Source organism: Trachypithecus francoisi, unplaced genomic scaffold, assembly GCF_009764315.1.
Source record: "Trachypithecus francoisi isolate TF-2019V2 unplaced genomic scaffold, Tfra_2.0 Lachesis_group15, whole genome shotgun sequence".
Lineage (NCBI taxonomy): Eukaryota > Metazoa > Chordata > Mammalia > Primates > Cercopithecidae > Trachypithecus > Trachypithecus francoisi.
In genome coordinates, this window is record NW_022681460.1 from 102067599 (window position 1) to 102081191 (window position 13593).

At 43.9% G+C, this 13593-nt stretch overlaps 1 pseudogene; it reads right to left on the bottom strand.

Annotated features, from left to right (window-relative positions):
* Window positions 1-926: 926 nt before the first annotated feature.
* Window positions 927-1334, bottom strand: LOC117097421 (annotated as a pseudogene).
* Between the last annotated feature and the right edge of the window lie 12259 nt (window positions 1335-13593).

A 13593-nucleotide genomic window follows, 5' to 3' on the forward strand; every position in this document is an offset into this window, starting at 1 on the left:
ATCACTTGAACCCAGGAGGAAGAGGTTGCAGTGAGCTGAGACTGCGCCATTGCACTCCAGCCTGGGCAACAAGAAAAAAACTCTGTCTCAAAAAAAAAAAAAAAAAAAATTCAACTGCATGTAAATCCTCGTCTCAGGGCCTTCCTCTGAAGAACTCCATTTTGGGAAGGGGTCTGGCTCTGTACCCCAGGCTGGAATGCAGTAGCTCAGTCTCAGCTCACTGCAACCTCTGCCTCCCAGGCCCCAGCAATCCCCCTGCCACAGCCTCCTGAGTAGCTGGGACTACAGGCACACACCACCACACGCAGCTAATTCTTGCATTTTTGGGTGAGACAGGGTTTCACCATGTTGGCCAGGCTGGACTCAAGTGATCTGCCCACCTCAGCCTGCCAATGTGCTGGGATTACCGGCTTGAGTCACTGCACCCAGCCACAGGCAATTATTCTCATAAGCTGAAACCAGAAACAAAAAGTACAAAGATCATTGATCCGAGACCAGCTGTGGAAAGGTCTAGCTCCACATTTTCGGAAAACAGGATGATTCCAACCAGGGTGATGTGATGACAGTTTCTCACAACTTGAACTATAGTATCTACTACTCAGACTCTGTAACCTGCTAATGATTCTGTTTATTGAAACCTACATTACCTTCTCTTACTCACATGTATAAGACCAGTAGGTTTTATTTAAGAAATTAATTAAGTTCTCCTAGCTACATTTACCCTTGGAATTATTAACATCTGGAAATGAAAATCAATGAAGACTTGGTGAATTCTTTAATTTCTTTTATTTCTTGCCTCTATCTGCCCATGTTAAGAATAGAATTGCTGCTGTTCTTTGATCCAAAATCACTGTCCAAATCTAAAGGGAGATACCTTTTTTTTTTTTAACAAGAGCACAAATCCACGTTTATTTATTGACTTTTCATTAGTTTAAATCCTTGAGGGGGTACAGCATCACTCGGATTCTGTGTCCAATAGCCTTAGCAGGAAGATTGCATCAGAATTTGGCACATACCATGCCACTGTTTCCGTGGGCCTGAGTTACCTTTCCCCAGATTACTCTGGTTTTGTTTGGTTTGCCGCCAGGAGTCACTGTGTTGTTCTTTGCTTTGTATACATAAGTGTATCTCTTGCCCAAATAGAACTCTGTTGCATCTAGAGCATAAACACCTTTAATTTTAAGAAGAGCTGTGTTCTCCTTTTAATTCTGGAGACCCCACTTATAGCTGGCAAAAATGGCCTTGGAGCATAGCCTTCTAGACATAGTTCTTTTGACAAGTGCTGTTGCCAGCAGGCCTATTCCAATTATTTGCCCCCAAATTTCAGCAGCAGGCGCTTCACTCCTCTGGAAGGAGATATCTAATTCTTTTTGGGGACCTCTTGTTCTGGGGATTAAATGAGGTAAGTAGATAACATAGCCAAGGAGTATGGCTCACAGAAGGCACACAACAATTAGCCACCTTTCTTCATTATGAAGTTGTGGCCTAGGAGGATGCTCTAATTCTGTGATTTTCAAAGTGCGATTATCCATCAGAATCACCTGGGGTGCTTGCTAAATGAAGATTCCCGGACTCTATCCTTCCAAATCAGAATTTCTGGGAAAGACCCAGAAATCAGCATTTTTAAATGCCCTCTGTTTATTTTTTAACTTTTTTTTTTTTTTTTTGAAACAGAGTCTTGCTCTGTCACCCAGGCTGGAATGCAGTGGTGCGATCTCAGCTCACTGCAACCTCTGCCTCCCGGGTTCAAGTGATTCTCCTGCCTCAGCCTCCCGAGTAGCTGGGATTACAGTTGTGCTCCACCATGTACAGCTAATTTTTTTTGTATTTTTAGTAGAGAAGGGGTTTCACCCTGTTGGCCAAGCTGGTCTTGAACTCCTGGCCTCAAGTGATCTGCCCACCTTCACCTCTCAAAGTGCTAGGATTACAGGTGTCAGCCACCACACTCAGTCCTCCATTTAAATTGTATGTATTCTAACGTTTAAAATCACCATATCTGATCCAGTGAACCAGGGTGTTCATGAGAATAGTGTGTTAATACAAATTGTTTTGCTCTAAGGTGACAGAAACTCAAATGAAATTAACTTAAGATAAAAAAAGAAAAAAAAAAGGAAGGAGGATTTATTAGTTCACAACACCGAAGGCTCAGGGTCAAGTGTAGACCCGGGAATCAAATCCAGGGAATCAAATGCTGCCTTCAGGATTCTGCCTCTCCCCTCCCTCTCCTGACTCTCTTATCACCATGAGCCCAGTTGACTCCATTCCTGGGCTCTCCACTTGATGAAATCATTGTCCCCAGCATCTCCGTTATTGCCTTGTCTTTACACTCATTATCTTCAAAGGCTGAACATATCTTTTTCCTGGTCGTTTCAGCAGAAGTCTCTGAGACATATCTGATTGGTCCAGCTTGGGTCACATGCCCATCTTTGAGCCAGTCAGTAGGCAGAAGGATATAGCTCTCTGATAGGTAGAACCTGAGCCATGTGTACATGCCTGTGGTAGAGAAATCGGTATCGACTCCACCTAAATCAGACAACATGAGTTTCCCCAAGAAATAAGTATCCTGTTGCCAGCGGAAGAAGGGAGAACTGTTTTTATACAGATGCCAAGTAGACAAGAGAACATCATGTTCACTAGAACCAGAATGCTCTTTTTTAAAAGCCCTATAAGGGATTCTGGTGATCATCCCATTGGGAGGACCAGATTCTGGTGGGTCTCCTAGGTCAGCAAGAAAGTACCTCTCTGGACTCCCAGCATTTTGGGAGGCCAAGGCAGGTGGATCACCTGAGGTCAGGAGTTCAAGACCAGCCTGGTCAAGAAGGTGAAACCCCATCTCTACTAAAACTACTAAAAACTGACTGGGCACGGTGGCTCACACCTGTAATCCCAGCACTTTGGGAGGGCAAGGCAGGCCAATCACCTGAGGTCAGGAGTTCGAAACCAGCCTGGCCAACGTGGTGGAACCCCGTCTCTACTAAAAATACAAAAATTAGCCAGGTGTGGTGGCGGATGCCTGTAGTCTCATCTACTTGGGAGGCTAAGGCAGGATAATCGCTTGAACCTGGGAGGCAGAGGTTGCAGTAAGCCAAGATTGCACCACTGCACTCGAGCCTGAATGACAAAGTGAGACTGCATCTCAAAAAAAGAAGAAAGAAAGAAAGAAAGAAAGAAAGAAGAAAGAAAGAAAGAAGAAAGAAGGAAGGAAGGAAGGAAGGAAGGAAGGAAGGAAGGAAGGAAGGAAGAAGGAGAGGGAGGGAGGGAGGAGGGAGGGAGGAAGGAAGGAAGGAAGGGAGAGAGGAAGGGAGGAAGGAAGAGAGGGAAGAAGGAAGGAAGGAAGAGAGAGGAAGGAAGGGAGGGAGGGAGGGGAAGGAAGGGAGGGAGGGAGGAAGAAAGGAAAGAAGGAAGGAAGGAAGGAAGGAAGGAAGGAAGGGAGGAGGGAGGGAGGGAGGGAGGAAGGAAGGAAGGAAGGGAGAGAGGAAGGGAGGAAGGAAGAGAGGGAAGAAGGAAGGAAGAAGAGAGAGGAAGGAAGGGAGGGAGGAAGGGAGGAAGGAAGGGAGGGAGGGAGGAAGAAAGGAAAGAAGGAAGGAAGGAAGGAAGAAGGAGAGGGAGGGAGGGAGGGAGGAAGGAAGGAAGGAAGGAGAGAGGAAGGGAGGAAGGAAGAGAGGGAAGAAGGAGGAAGAGAGGGAAGAAGGAAGGAAGGAAGGAAGGAAGGAAGGAAGAAGGAAGGAAGGAGAGGGAGGGAGGAGGGAGGAAGGAAGGAAGGAAGGGAGGGAGGAAGGGAGGAAGGAAGGGAGGGAGGAGGGAGGAAGGAAGGGAGGGAGGGAGGGGAAGGAAGGAAGGAAGGAAGGAAGGAAGTCAGTCTTACCCGTAGTGAGGAAATGTCATATATGTCTGGATTGCCATTCAGTGCTAAGATAGCCAAGCCTGTGAATATGAGCCTGTGTGAGTGTCTAATTTTAAGGTGGTAGGAGCCCTTTTTTGTCTGGCAGCAAGCAAGAGTGGTTGTGGTAAGCCCCAGGGATGCATTTATCCTAAACTGACTCAGAAAGTCTCAAAACGACTGATTTGTCCTCACTGGAGAGTTCAAGTCTCACCTCTTCTGTCTAGGGAGAAGTAAAAATGACAGACTAGGATGAGAAGCTGGGTACCTTTGGTTCAGCTGAGGGTTAATCTTCTGCAAACCATGTTAGCCAGAGAATGCAAGCCTAGATTGTCACCACTTAACAGAACGCGAAAAGGTTGGCATTAGAAGGAGCTTCGGAAAATTGTGTCTGCTTATGCTACAAGGAGACATCAGGTTAGCGTAACATCTACCAAGCAGATGTGCTGACAGGGACAGAGGCCAAATGGCAAACTTGTTGAAAAGGGAAAAACCAATTGTAATACAGATGATTTCTTTTTTTCTTTCTTTCTTTTTTTTTTTTTTCAGGCTGAGTCTCTCTCTGTCGTTCAGGCCAGAGTGCAGTGGCACAATCTCAGATCACTGCAACCTCTGCCTCCCGGGTTCCAGTGGTTCTCCTGCCTCAGGCTCCTGCGTAGCTGGGATTATAGGTGCATGCCACCATACCAGGATAATTTTTGTATTTTCAGTAGAGACAGGGTTTCACCATGTTGGCCAGGCTGGTCTCAAACTCCTGACCTCAGGTGATCTAACCACCTCGGCCTCCCAAAGTGCTGGGATTACAGGCATGAGCCACTGTGCCCAGTCACAGATGATTTCTGATGAAAACGTATTGTACTTCAGTTAGTACAGTTGGATTTTCCCCTTGATATTTATCAATAGAAGAGAAACTTTTCCTTGAAGTGAAAAAAAGAAAAATCAAGTCCTTCTAGAAGTGCTTATTTATATCAATGCTAGAAGCGCGAGGAAGAAGAAAAGTTCATGAAATGAGTCCAGTGTCTTCCTGAACAACTAGTTTGCCCAGAATGGTAATGCTCCTACTGCTGGAAAAAAAAGAAAAGTGAGACAAGACCCAAAAGGACTTGGAGTCTAATTTAAAAAGTACATCAAGATGCTGGGAGAAGATGTGGGAAAAGTTGCTGACAGAAGGTCCTGGTTGTGTCTTTTGTGGCCAGTTTGCTGGTATCAGCATGTCATATGTAAAGGGCAAAACATCATCTCGTTTTAATAACACACTTAACTGTCTATGTATACACAGGAGATCATGATGCTTGCCAATTAAAAAATTCAATCTCAAGTGCAGGTAGAGCAAGCCAATTTTTTTTTTTTTTAGACCAGACAGCTAGAAGAAATCTGTGGTTCTTAAAACAGTATCTGAAGCATTAAGAGTGTTGAGGCCGGGCACAGTGGCTCACACCTGTAATCCCAGCACTTTGGGAGGCTGAGGTGGGCAGATCATGAGGTCAGGAGCTCAAGACCAGCCTGGCCAACATAGTGAAACCCCAACTCTACTAAAAATACAAAAATTAGCTGGGTATGGTGGCATGCACCTGTAGTCCCAGCTTCTCAGGAGGCTGAGACAGGAGAATTGCTTGAACCCTGGAGGCAGAGGTTGTGGTGAGCCAAAATCGAGCCACTGCACCCCAGCCTGGGCAATGGAGTGAGACTCCACCTAAAAAAAAAAAAACGTGTTGCAATAAAGATCACAATGGGTTGGGTGCAGTGCCTCATGCCTGTAATCCCAGCACTTTGGGAGGACGAGGCAGGAGCATTGCTCGAGTCCAGGAGTTTGAGACCAGCCTGGGAAAGAAATACGGCGAAACCCCGTCTCTATGAAAAATACAAAACTTCATCAGGTGTGCTGGCTGGTGCCTATAGTCCCAGCTACTTGAAAGACTAAGGTGGGAGGATTGCTTGAACCCAGGAGGCGGAGGTTGCAGTGAACCGTGATCACAGCACTGTACTCTAGCCTGGGCGAGAGAAGAAGAGCCTATCCCAAAAAGCAAACAAACAAACAAACAAACAAACAAAACACACTGATGTGGATATCAAAACCACATTCTGGGGAGGGAGTGTGACAGAGGAAGACATTTGAAGGAGAACAACTCAGCAATTTATTGAAAAGTGCTCCTCCCCACACACTTCATCCACCTGGCAGCAGACTGGACAATTTAGAGGTGTTTTGTGCATTTCATCATGTGCAATATTCACCAGATGGGATTATCTTTCTGACTCACCTTGTTTTGCCCCTATTGCTTTTAAAGTGTCCCACTCCATATAAGAATGTTCTTCTTCTCTCTTATGAATAGAATTAGATATTCATTAAATCATTTATTTTTAAAGTATCAGGGAGTCTGCTATGTACTATGCACTGTACTGGGCACTAAAAGTACAGCAATGAAAAAAAGGGCAAAAAATCCTATTCTCACAGAGCTTATGTTCTAGAACTCTACTGCCCAAGATGGTACCCATGAGTCATATGAGCCTCTGAGAACTTGAGAAATGACTGGTCCAAGTTGAAATGTGCTGTCGGTGTGAGAAACACACAGGATTTCAAAGGCCTATTACTGCAAAAAGAATGGCAAAGCATGCCAATGTTTTAAGATTGATTACATATTGAAAAGATAATATGTTGGATACCACTGAGTCAAGTAAAATACGTTATTAAAGTTAATTTCGGCTGGACACGGTGGCTCACTCCTGTAATCCCAACACTTTGGGAGGCCAAAGCAGGCGGATCACTTGAGGTCAGGAGTTTGAGACCAGCCTCGCCAACATGGTGAAACCCCATCTCTACTAAAAATACAAAAATTAACTGGGCGTGGTGGTGGGCACCTGTAATCTCAGCTACTCAAAAGGCTGAGGCTGGCAGGAGGATTGCTTGAACCCAGGAGGCGGAGGTTGCAGTGGGCCGAGATCGTGCCACTGCACTCCAGCCTGGGCAACAAGGTGAGACTGCATCTCGAATAAATAAATAAATAAGAATAAAGTGAATTTCACCTGTTTCTTTTTACTTTTTTCAGTGTAGCCACTAGGAAATTAAAAATTGTGTATGTGGCTTACACTTTACTTCAAGTAAACAGCACTCTTCTAGAACAGCAGTTATCAGGTGGGAGTAATCTTGCCCTGCCTCCTGGGAGGACAGTGGACAAACATAAATTTTTTTTTTTTTTTTTGGTAGCTTGACATCTATCATCTCTGGAAACTCAAACTTTTAGGACTAATCTTTGAGAGTTTCCTAGACACCATGCCTGGAATTCAGAGCTGCCCCCAGGGGGTGTCTAGACTTCTTTGGACGTGGGTCATTTTGGGGAGCCCACAGTTCTGCTTGGTGTGTGTGTGGAGGGGTGTGTGTGTGCACGTGCACGTGTTTGAACAAATCTTAAGAAAGAACATGTAGCAGCAAAATAAGTCACTAATGATAAACAAATGTGATACATAATTTTGAGCAAGATTGAAACATATTAAACTGCCTTGGCAACTGGGCACGGTGGCTCACACCTGTAATCCCAGCACTTTGGGAGGCCGAGGAGGGCAGATCATCTGAGGTCAGGAGTTCGAGACCAGCCTGGCCAACATGGCAAAGCCATATTGTAATTTTGTAAAAACACAAAAATTAGCCAGATATGGTGGTACATGCCTATAATCCCAGCTACTTGGAAGACTGAGACAGAAGAATCGCTCGAACCCAGGAGGTGGAGGTTGTAGTGAGCCGAGACTGTGCCACTGCACTCCAGCCTGGGGGACAGAGTGAGACTCCGTCTCAAAGGAAAAAAAAAATGCCTTGGCATATTGTGGATTTTCCCTCCCGTAAGCTTTTCCCCTGTGACAACTTTTTTTCATTTAATATGATCAAAGGTTTTCTCTAAATTTAAAAATATTTTATTATGAAATATCAATACAGAAGAAAAAAGCAAACGTGTAAATATACTACTTACTAAATAGTAAGCAAATATCCGGGCACCTGCCACCTGGGTCATGAACAGAGCTTTCTCAATATCCCAGGGACCCCCAGGGTCGTCTCCCCATCATAACTCTCTACCTCCCCTCAGGCTTTTGAGATAACTTTTTCTTGACTTCCTTTTTAATTTTACAACCTATAGATGTGCCCCTAAACAAAACAGTATCAGTTTGACTATTTTTGAACCCTATATAAATTTAACTATACTGTATATATTCTTTCTAATTTTGCTTCTTCTGCTCCATATTATGTATTTAGTTGTACTCTCATAAATTCATGTAGCTCTACCACCTTTATTCTCACTGCTGTATAGTGTTTTACCCTGTGAGTATACAATGCATTTATCAGGTCTACAGTAGAGGCACATTTAGGCTGTTTCCATTTTACAGCTATCTTGAGCAATGTTCCTATGAACACTCTAGGACATGAATGTTGAGCTCATGGGCACAGGTTTCTCTAGGGTTGGTCCTCACCAAATTGTGATTCAAAAATATTTGTAGAATCTAACTATGCATCTGTGTCTGAGATTGAATAAAATCAACTCATCTGAATCCCTTATTACAGTCATAAAACTTCCAGAATGCACTTAAAACTCCATTCTCACTTCAAGTTTTTAGCATTTAGTGCTATTTGAGATCAAAGTCCTAGAGACTATCTCCTTAACTATTTTCATTTTTCCCGATCTCATTGCATAAAGGAGGAAAGAGACTCTGATTCACACATATCCTTGCATTGCCTCTGCATTGCTCACCAGAGTGATTTAGCTAAAAGGAAATCTGACCCACGTTTGCACCCCTTCATGGGATCCCCATTGCCTTCAAGATAAAATCCCAAATCCTTAATATAGCATCAGAGATTATGTCAGCTCCCCAGTTTGCTTGCCAGCCACACACAGCCCTACACTTCCCCTTTTTTTGGCAATACCAAAGGGCTTAGAGTCCCCGCTGTACAACTTGGTTTTTCTTTTTTCTTTCTTTTTTTTTTATTTTTTATTTTTTATTTTTGAGTCAGAGTCTTGCTCTGTTGCCAGGCTGGAGTACAGTGGTGCGACCTCAGCTCACTGCAACCTCTACCTCTCAGGTTAAAGCGATTCTCCTGCCTCAGCCTCCTGAGTAGCTGGGACTACAGGTGCACGCCACCATGCCCAGCTAATTTATGTATTTTTAGTAGAGATGGGGTTTCACTATGTTGGCCAGGATGGTCTCAATCTCTTGACCTTGTGACCTGCCCACCTCGGCCTCCCAAAGTACTGGGATTACAGGCGTGAGCCACTGCACCTGGCCCCATGGCTTTTCATACCCCATGCCTTCTACCACACTGTGCTCTCTGCCTCTTCCCAAATGTTGTTTTCCGCATAAACTCCCACCCATCCTTCAAGGATCAACTCGAAAATTATCTCCTCCAAGAAATCCTGTTCTAATGTACCCATGATGCTATATTATAACTCAGTCTCCCTGCCCTCCCTGAGATGGGGGATTCTTTCATATTTATCTCTGCATCTTTATTGTTAAACACAGGGCCAGACACATGGTGTGATGCTTAATTGTGTGTGTCAACTTGACTGCATGATAAGGTGCCCAGATATTGGGTTAAACCTTATTTCCAGGTGTCTCTGTAAAGGTTTTTCCAGATGAGATTAGCACTGGAGTATCTAGACTGAAAAGCAGATGGCCCTTCCCAATGTAAGTGGACCCAATTCACAGAGGAACTAAATAAAATAAAAAGTTGGAGTAAGAATTCACCTTTGCTCTCTGCCTGTTTGACCTAGAACAGTGGTGTTATGCACTCTGACTGGATCTACACCACTGGCTTTCCTGGTTCTCCAGCTTGTAGACAGCTGATCATGGAACTTCTCAGCCTCCATTATCTCGTAAGCCAATTCCTTGTAATAAATCCACATATAAAGTCTATTGGTTCAATTTCCCTGAAAAACCTTGACTAAAACAGTTGGGTAAGCACGGAATAAATATTTGTTGAACTGAACTGAAACTGACATTTGAACTTGCCTAGACTGAAAGAGCCTGATAGCACAGTGCCACGAGGTGTTACACACTATGTTACAAATGGTAGTGTCACAAACAGCATCTCCTAGAGTAATGCATTACAGAAGACTACTAATCTCCACTCCCATTCTTCTTGCTATTGTTGTCTACTCAAGAAAAATTGTTCTCTGCCAGGTGTGGTGGCTCACATCTGTAATCTTGGTGCTTTGCAAGACCGAGGCAGGTGGATCCCCTGAGGTCAGCAGTTTAAGACCAGCCTGGCCAACATAGCAAAACCCAGTCTCTACTAAAAACACAAAAATTAGCTAGATGTGGCGGCGCATGCCTGGAATCTCAGCTACTCAGGAGGCTGAGGCAGGAGAATCGCTTGAACCCAAGAAGTGGAGGTTGCAGTGAGCCAAGATTTCACCACTGCGCTCCAGCCTGGGAGGCAGAGTGAGACTCCATCTCGAAAAAAAAAAGAAAAGGAAAGGAAAGTTGCTTTCCACGTGACCCACTTCTTCCCCTAATCTCTGTCCTCTGAAACCTAGAGTTACTATCTAAAGTGAATTAGAATCAAGCATTTTAGAACCTTCTAATATCACTCAGGTAAGTCACTACATCCTCAAATGACTATTTCCTTCTTAATTCAGATAGACCATTGACTGATAACATATATTTTCAACAGAATACAGCTTGGTATTCATATAAATATATAGTTCATCATTAATCATTTAGTATTTTCTGTATCTCGCAGTTATCTTTCAGGATACAAAGGAAACAACTTGTGGTACTCCAAATAAGGTATAGGATATTAGGTAACAATTTAACTAGCTGAACAGAAATGTACCGGGTCATTATCTTTTCATATATTTGATATGTTTAATTTTATTTTTGTGTGCCTCTGTCTTAAAAGTAAAAAGCAAGAGCCAGGTGCAGTGGCTCACACCTATAATCCCAGCACTTTGGGAGGCTGAGGCAGGTGGATCACTTGCAGTCAGGAGTTCAAAACCAGCCTGACCAACATGGTGAAACTTCGTCTCTACTAAAAATATAAAAAGCTTAGCCAGGCACGGTGGTGGGCATCCACGCTACTCGGGAGGCTGAGGCAAAGGATCAGTTGAACTCGGGAGGCGGAGGTTGCAGTGAGCCTAGATTGTACCACTGCACTCCAGCCTGGGCAACAGAGTAAGACTCCATCTCAAAAAAATAAATAAAATAAAATAAAGTAAGGTCAAAAGCAGGGCATGAAGTACAATTAGTTAAAGATTTTAGCTACTTGGATACATGAAAACAGAGATTTTCACAATAATTTGCAGGGAAAAGTGTGGGAGAAGTCATATACACAGGATATTCTCCCCCACTCCTCCCATACCTCCCATACCATAGCAGACATCATCAATTGCTTCAGTACTCATTTCCTCTGAAGCTGGAGACCCTCCAGATTCTCAAAATTCGAGATGGCACTCCAAGCAGTATTGATCCCAGCACATTTGCCATTTCAGATTGAAAATCTGCCAAGAAGTTTTTAGGCAAAGGATCATCTCTTATTTTCCTAAATTGGATAAGAATATATTCTAGGTGGTATTAAGGCTGGTCCTAAAGTACTGAATATTAATATGAACCTGAAATGTTTCTGTTCACTGGTTTAAAAAAAAGAGAGAGTGAGAGGAGGAGGAAGAAGAGAAAGAGGAAGAGAAAAGAAGGACAAGGAGGAGAAGAGGAAGAAGAAAGAAGGAGAAGGAGGAGAAGAGGAAGAAAGAAGGAGAAAGAGGAGAAGAGGAAGAAGAAAGAGAAGGAGGAGGAGAGGAAGAAGAAGAAAGAAGGAGGAGGAGGAGAAGAAGAAGAAGGAGGAGGAGGAGGACGAAGAGGGGGAGGAGGGGGAAGAGGGGGAGGAGGAGGAGGGGGAGGAAAGGAGGAAGAAGGAAGGAAGAGGAAGGAGGAAGGAAGGAGGGAGGAAGGAGAAGGAGAAGAAGCAGAAAAGAAACTGAAATGTTTTCCTCCCATGTCAGGACTGAGTTTCCCCTGAAGATCTTCCTGGTTTCTCCAGCCTACACTGACTTTTCTCTTCCCTTACTGTTAATGGTCTTTGGCTTGCATGCTAGATGGGTTAGTGTCCAGTTAGACTGCTAGGTTTCTTGATAGTAGGGGCAGAGTCTTAACTTGTGCTGAACATGGCAGATGCTGAGCACATAACAGACGCTCACTGAAGTGTTCCCTCTTTTTATTGGTGATATGGAAAAAGAAGACAGCAGAAAGAGAGGTATCTCACCTTCTCAATACACTTTAGGGAAAAAATGTTGAAAGAAAAAGTTGAGTTGAGAGAATCAACTAAAGCAACAGCAAAATATGCTCCCTACCCTTTCAAGTCTAACATCTTCAAACCATTTATTGTCCAATGGTGGAGGGAAATCAATTTAGAGACCACACTACTCAAAAGTCAAAAAACGTTTGCTGGGGTTACTAATTTAATATTTCAAGGAAACTTTCCACACTGCATGTTCCAACAAACTCATCAATGCTGAATGTTTGTAATGCTCTGAATTTAAAATTCTGCTACCGTCTTACCCCAGAACACTCACTTCTGCCAATAAAAAGACTTGCTTTTACTAAGGTATGTGGGTTCACTCATCTTTGCTCAAGTGGCTTCCTCCATCTGAAATTCATTTTTCTCTTCTCTCTCCACCTGTTCCAATCTTGCCTAGCCCACTCAGTCAACTGAGGGACTCTCTCTCCCATACAACCTCTTTTGACTTGTGGAACTGTAACACTCCCATTCTGGCCACTCTGGGCATCCACCACACATTTTCTGCATCACACTAGGAGTTTGGATCCCACAACATGTAAAAGCATAAACTTGAGAGTCTGCCAGACACCTGAGTCAAAATCCTGGCTGGTTAAGTGACCTCAAGCAAAGATCTTATCTTCTTTAGGCCTTAGTTTCCTCATCTGTAAAATGGACATAAAAATAGAACCCACAGAACTTAAACTAGTACAACCTTTATGGAAAATAGTGTGGAGATTCTTTAAAGAACTAAAAGTAGAACTGCCATTTGATCCAGCAATCCCACTACTAGGTATCTACCCAGAAGAAAATGAGTCATTATACGAAACAGATACTTACACACACATTTACAACAGCATAATTCTCAAGTGCAAAAATGTGGAACCAGGCTGGGCACAGTGGCTCACGCCTATAATCCCAACACTTTGAGAGGCCGAGGTAGGCGGATCACCTGAGGTCAGGAGTTTGAGACCAGCCTGACCAACATGGTGAAACCCCATCTCTACTAAAAATACAGATTAGCTGGGCATGGTGGTGAGCACCTGTAATCCCAGTTACTCAGGATGCTGAGGTGGGAGAATCGGTTAAACTCAGGTGGTGAAGGTTGCAGAGAGCCAAGATTGTGCCACTGCACTCCAGCCTGGGCAACAGAGCAAGACTCTGTCTCAAAATCAATCAATCAATCAATCATTCAATCACCTGAGCCCACTCCTAGTGTGTATGATTCCGTAGTGCTGAGGTGAGCTTGAAAATGTGCCTTTCTGATAGGTTCCCTGGTGAGGCTGATGCTACTGGACTAGGGAATACATTTTGAAAATCACTGATTTAGCTCCTGAACGTGTGGTCTGGCAATGTTGGGCTGTGCTCAGCTGGGCTGTTCTTCTGGTCTTGGCTTGGCTCATTCATGCATCTACGGTCGGCTGCCAGTCCACCCCACAGCCGTTTCTAGGAGTTGGCTGAATGC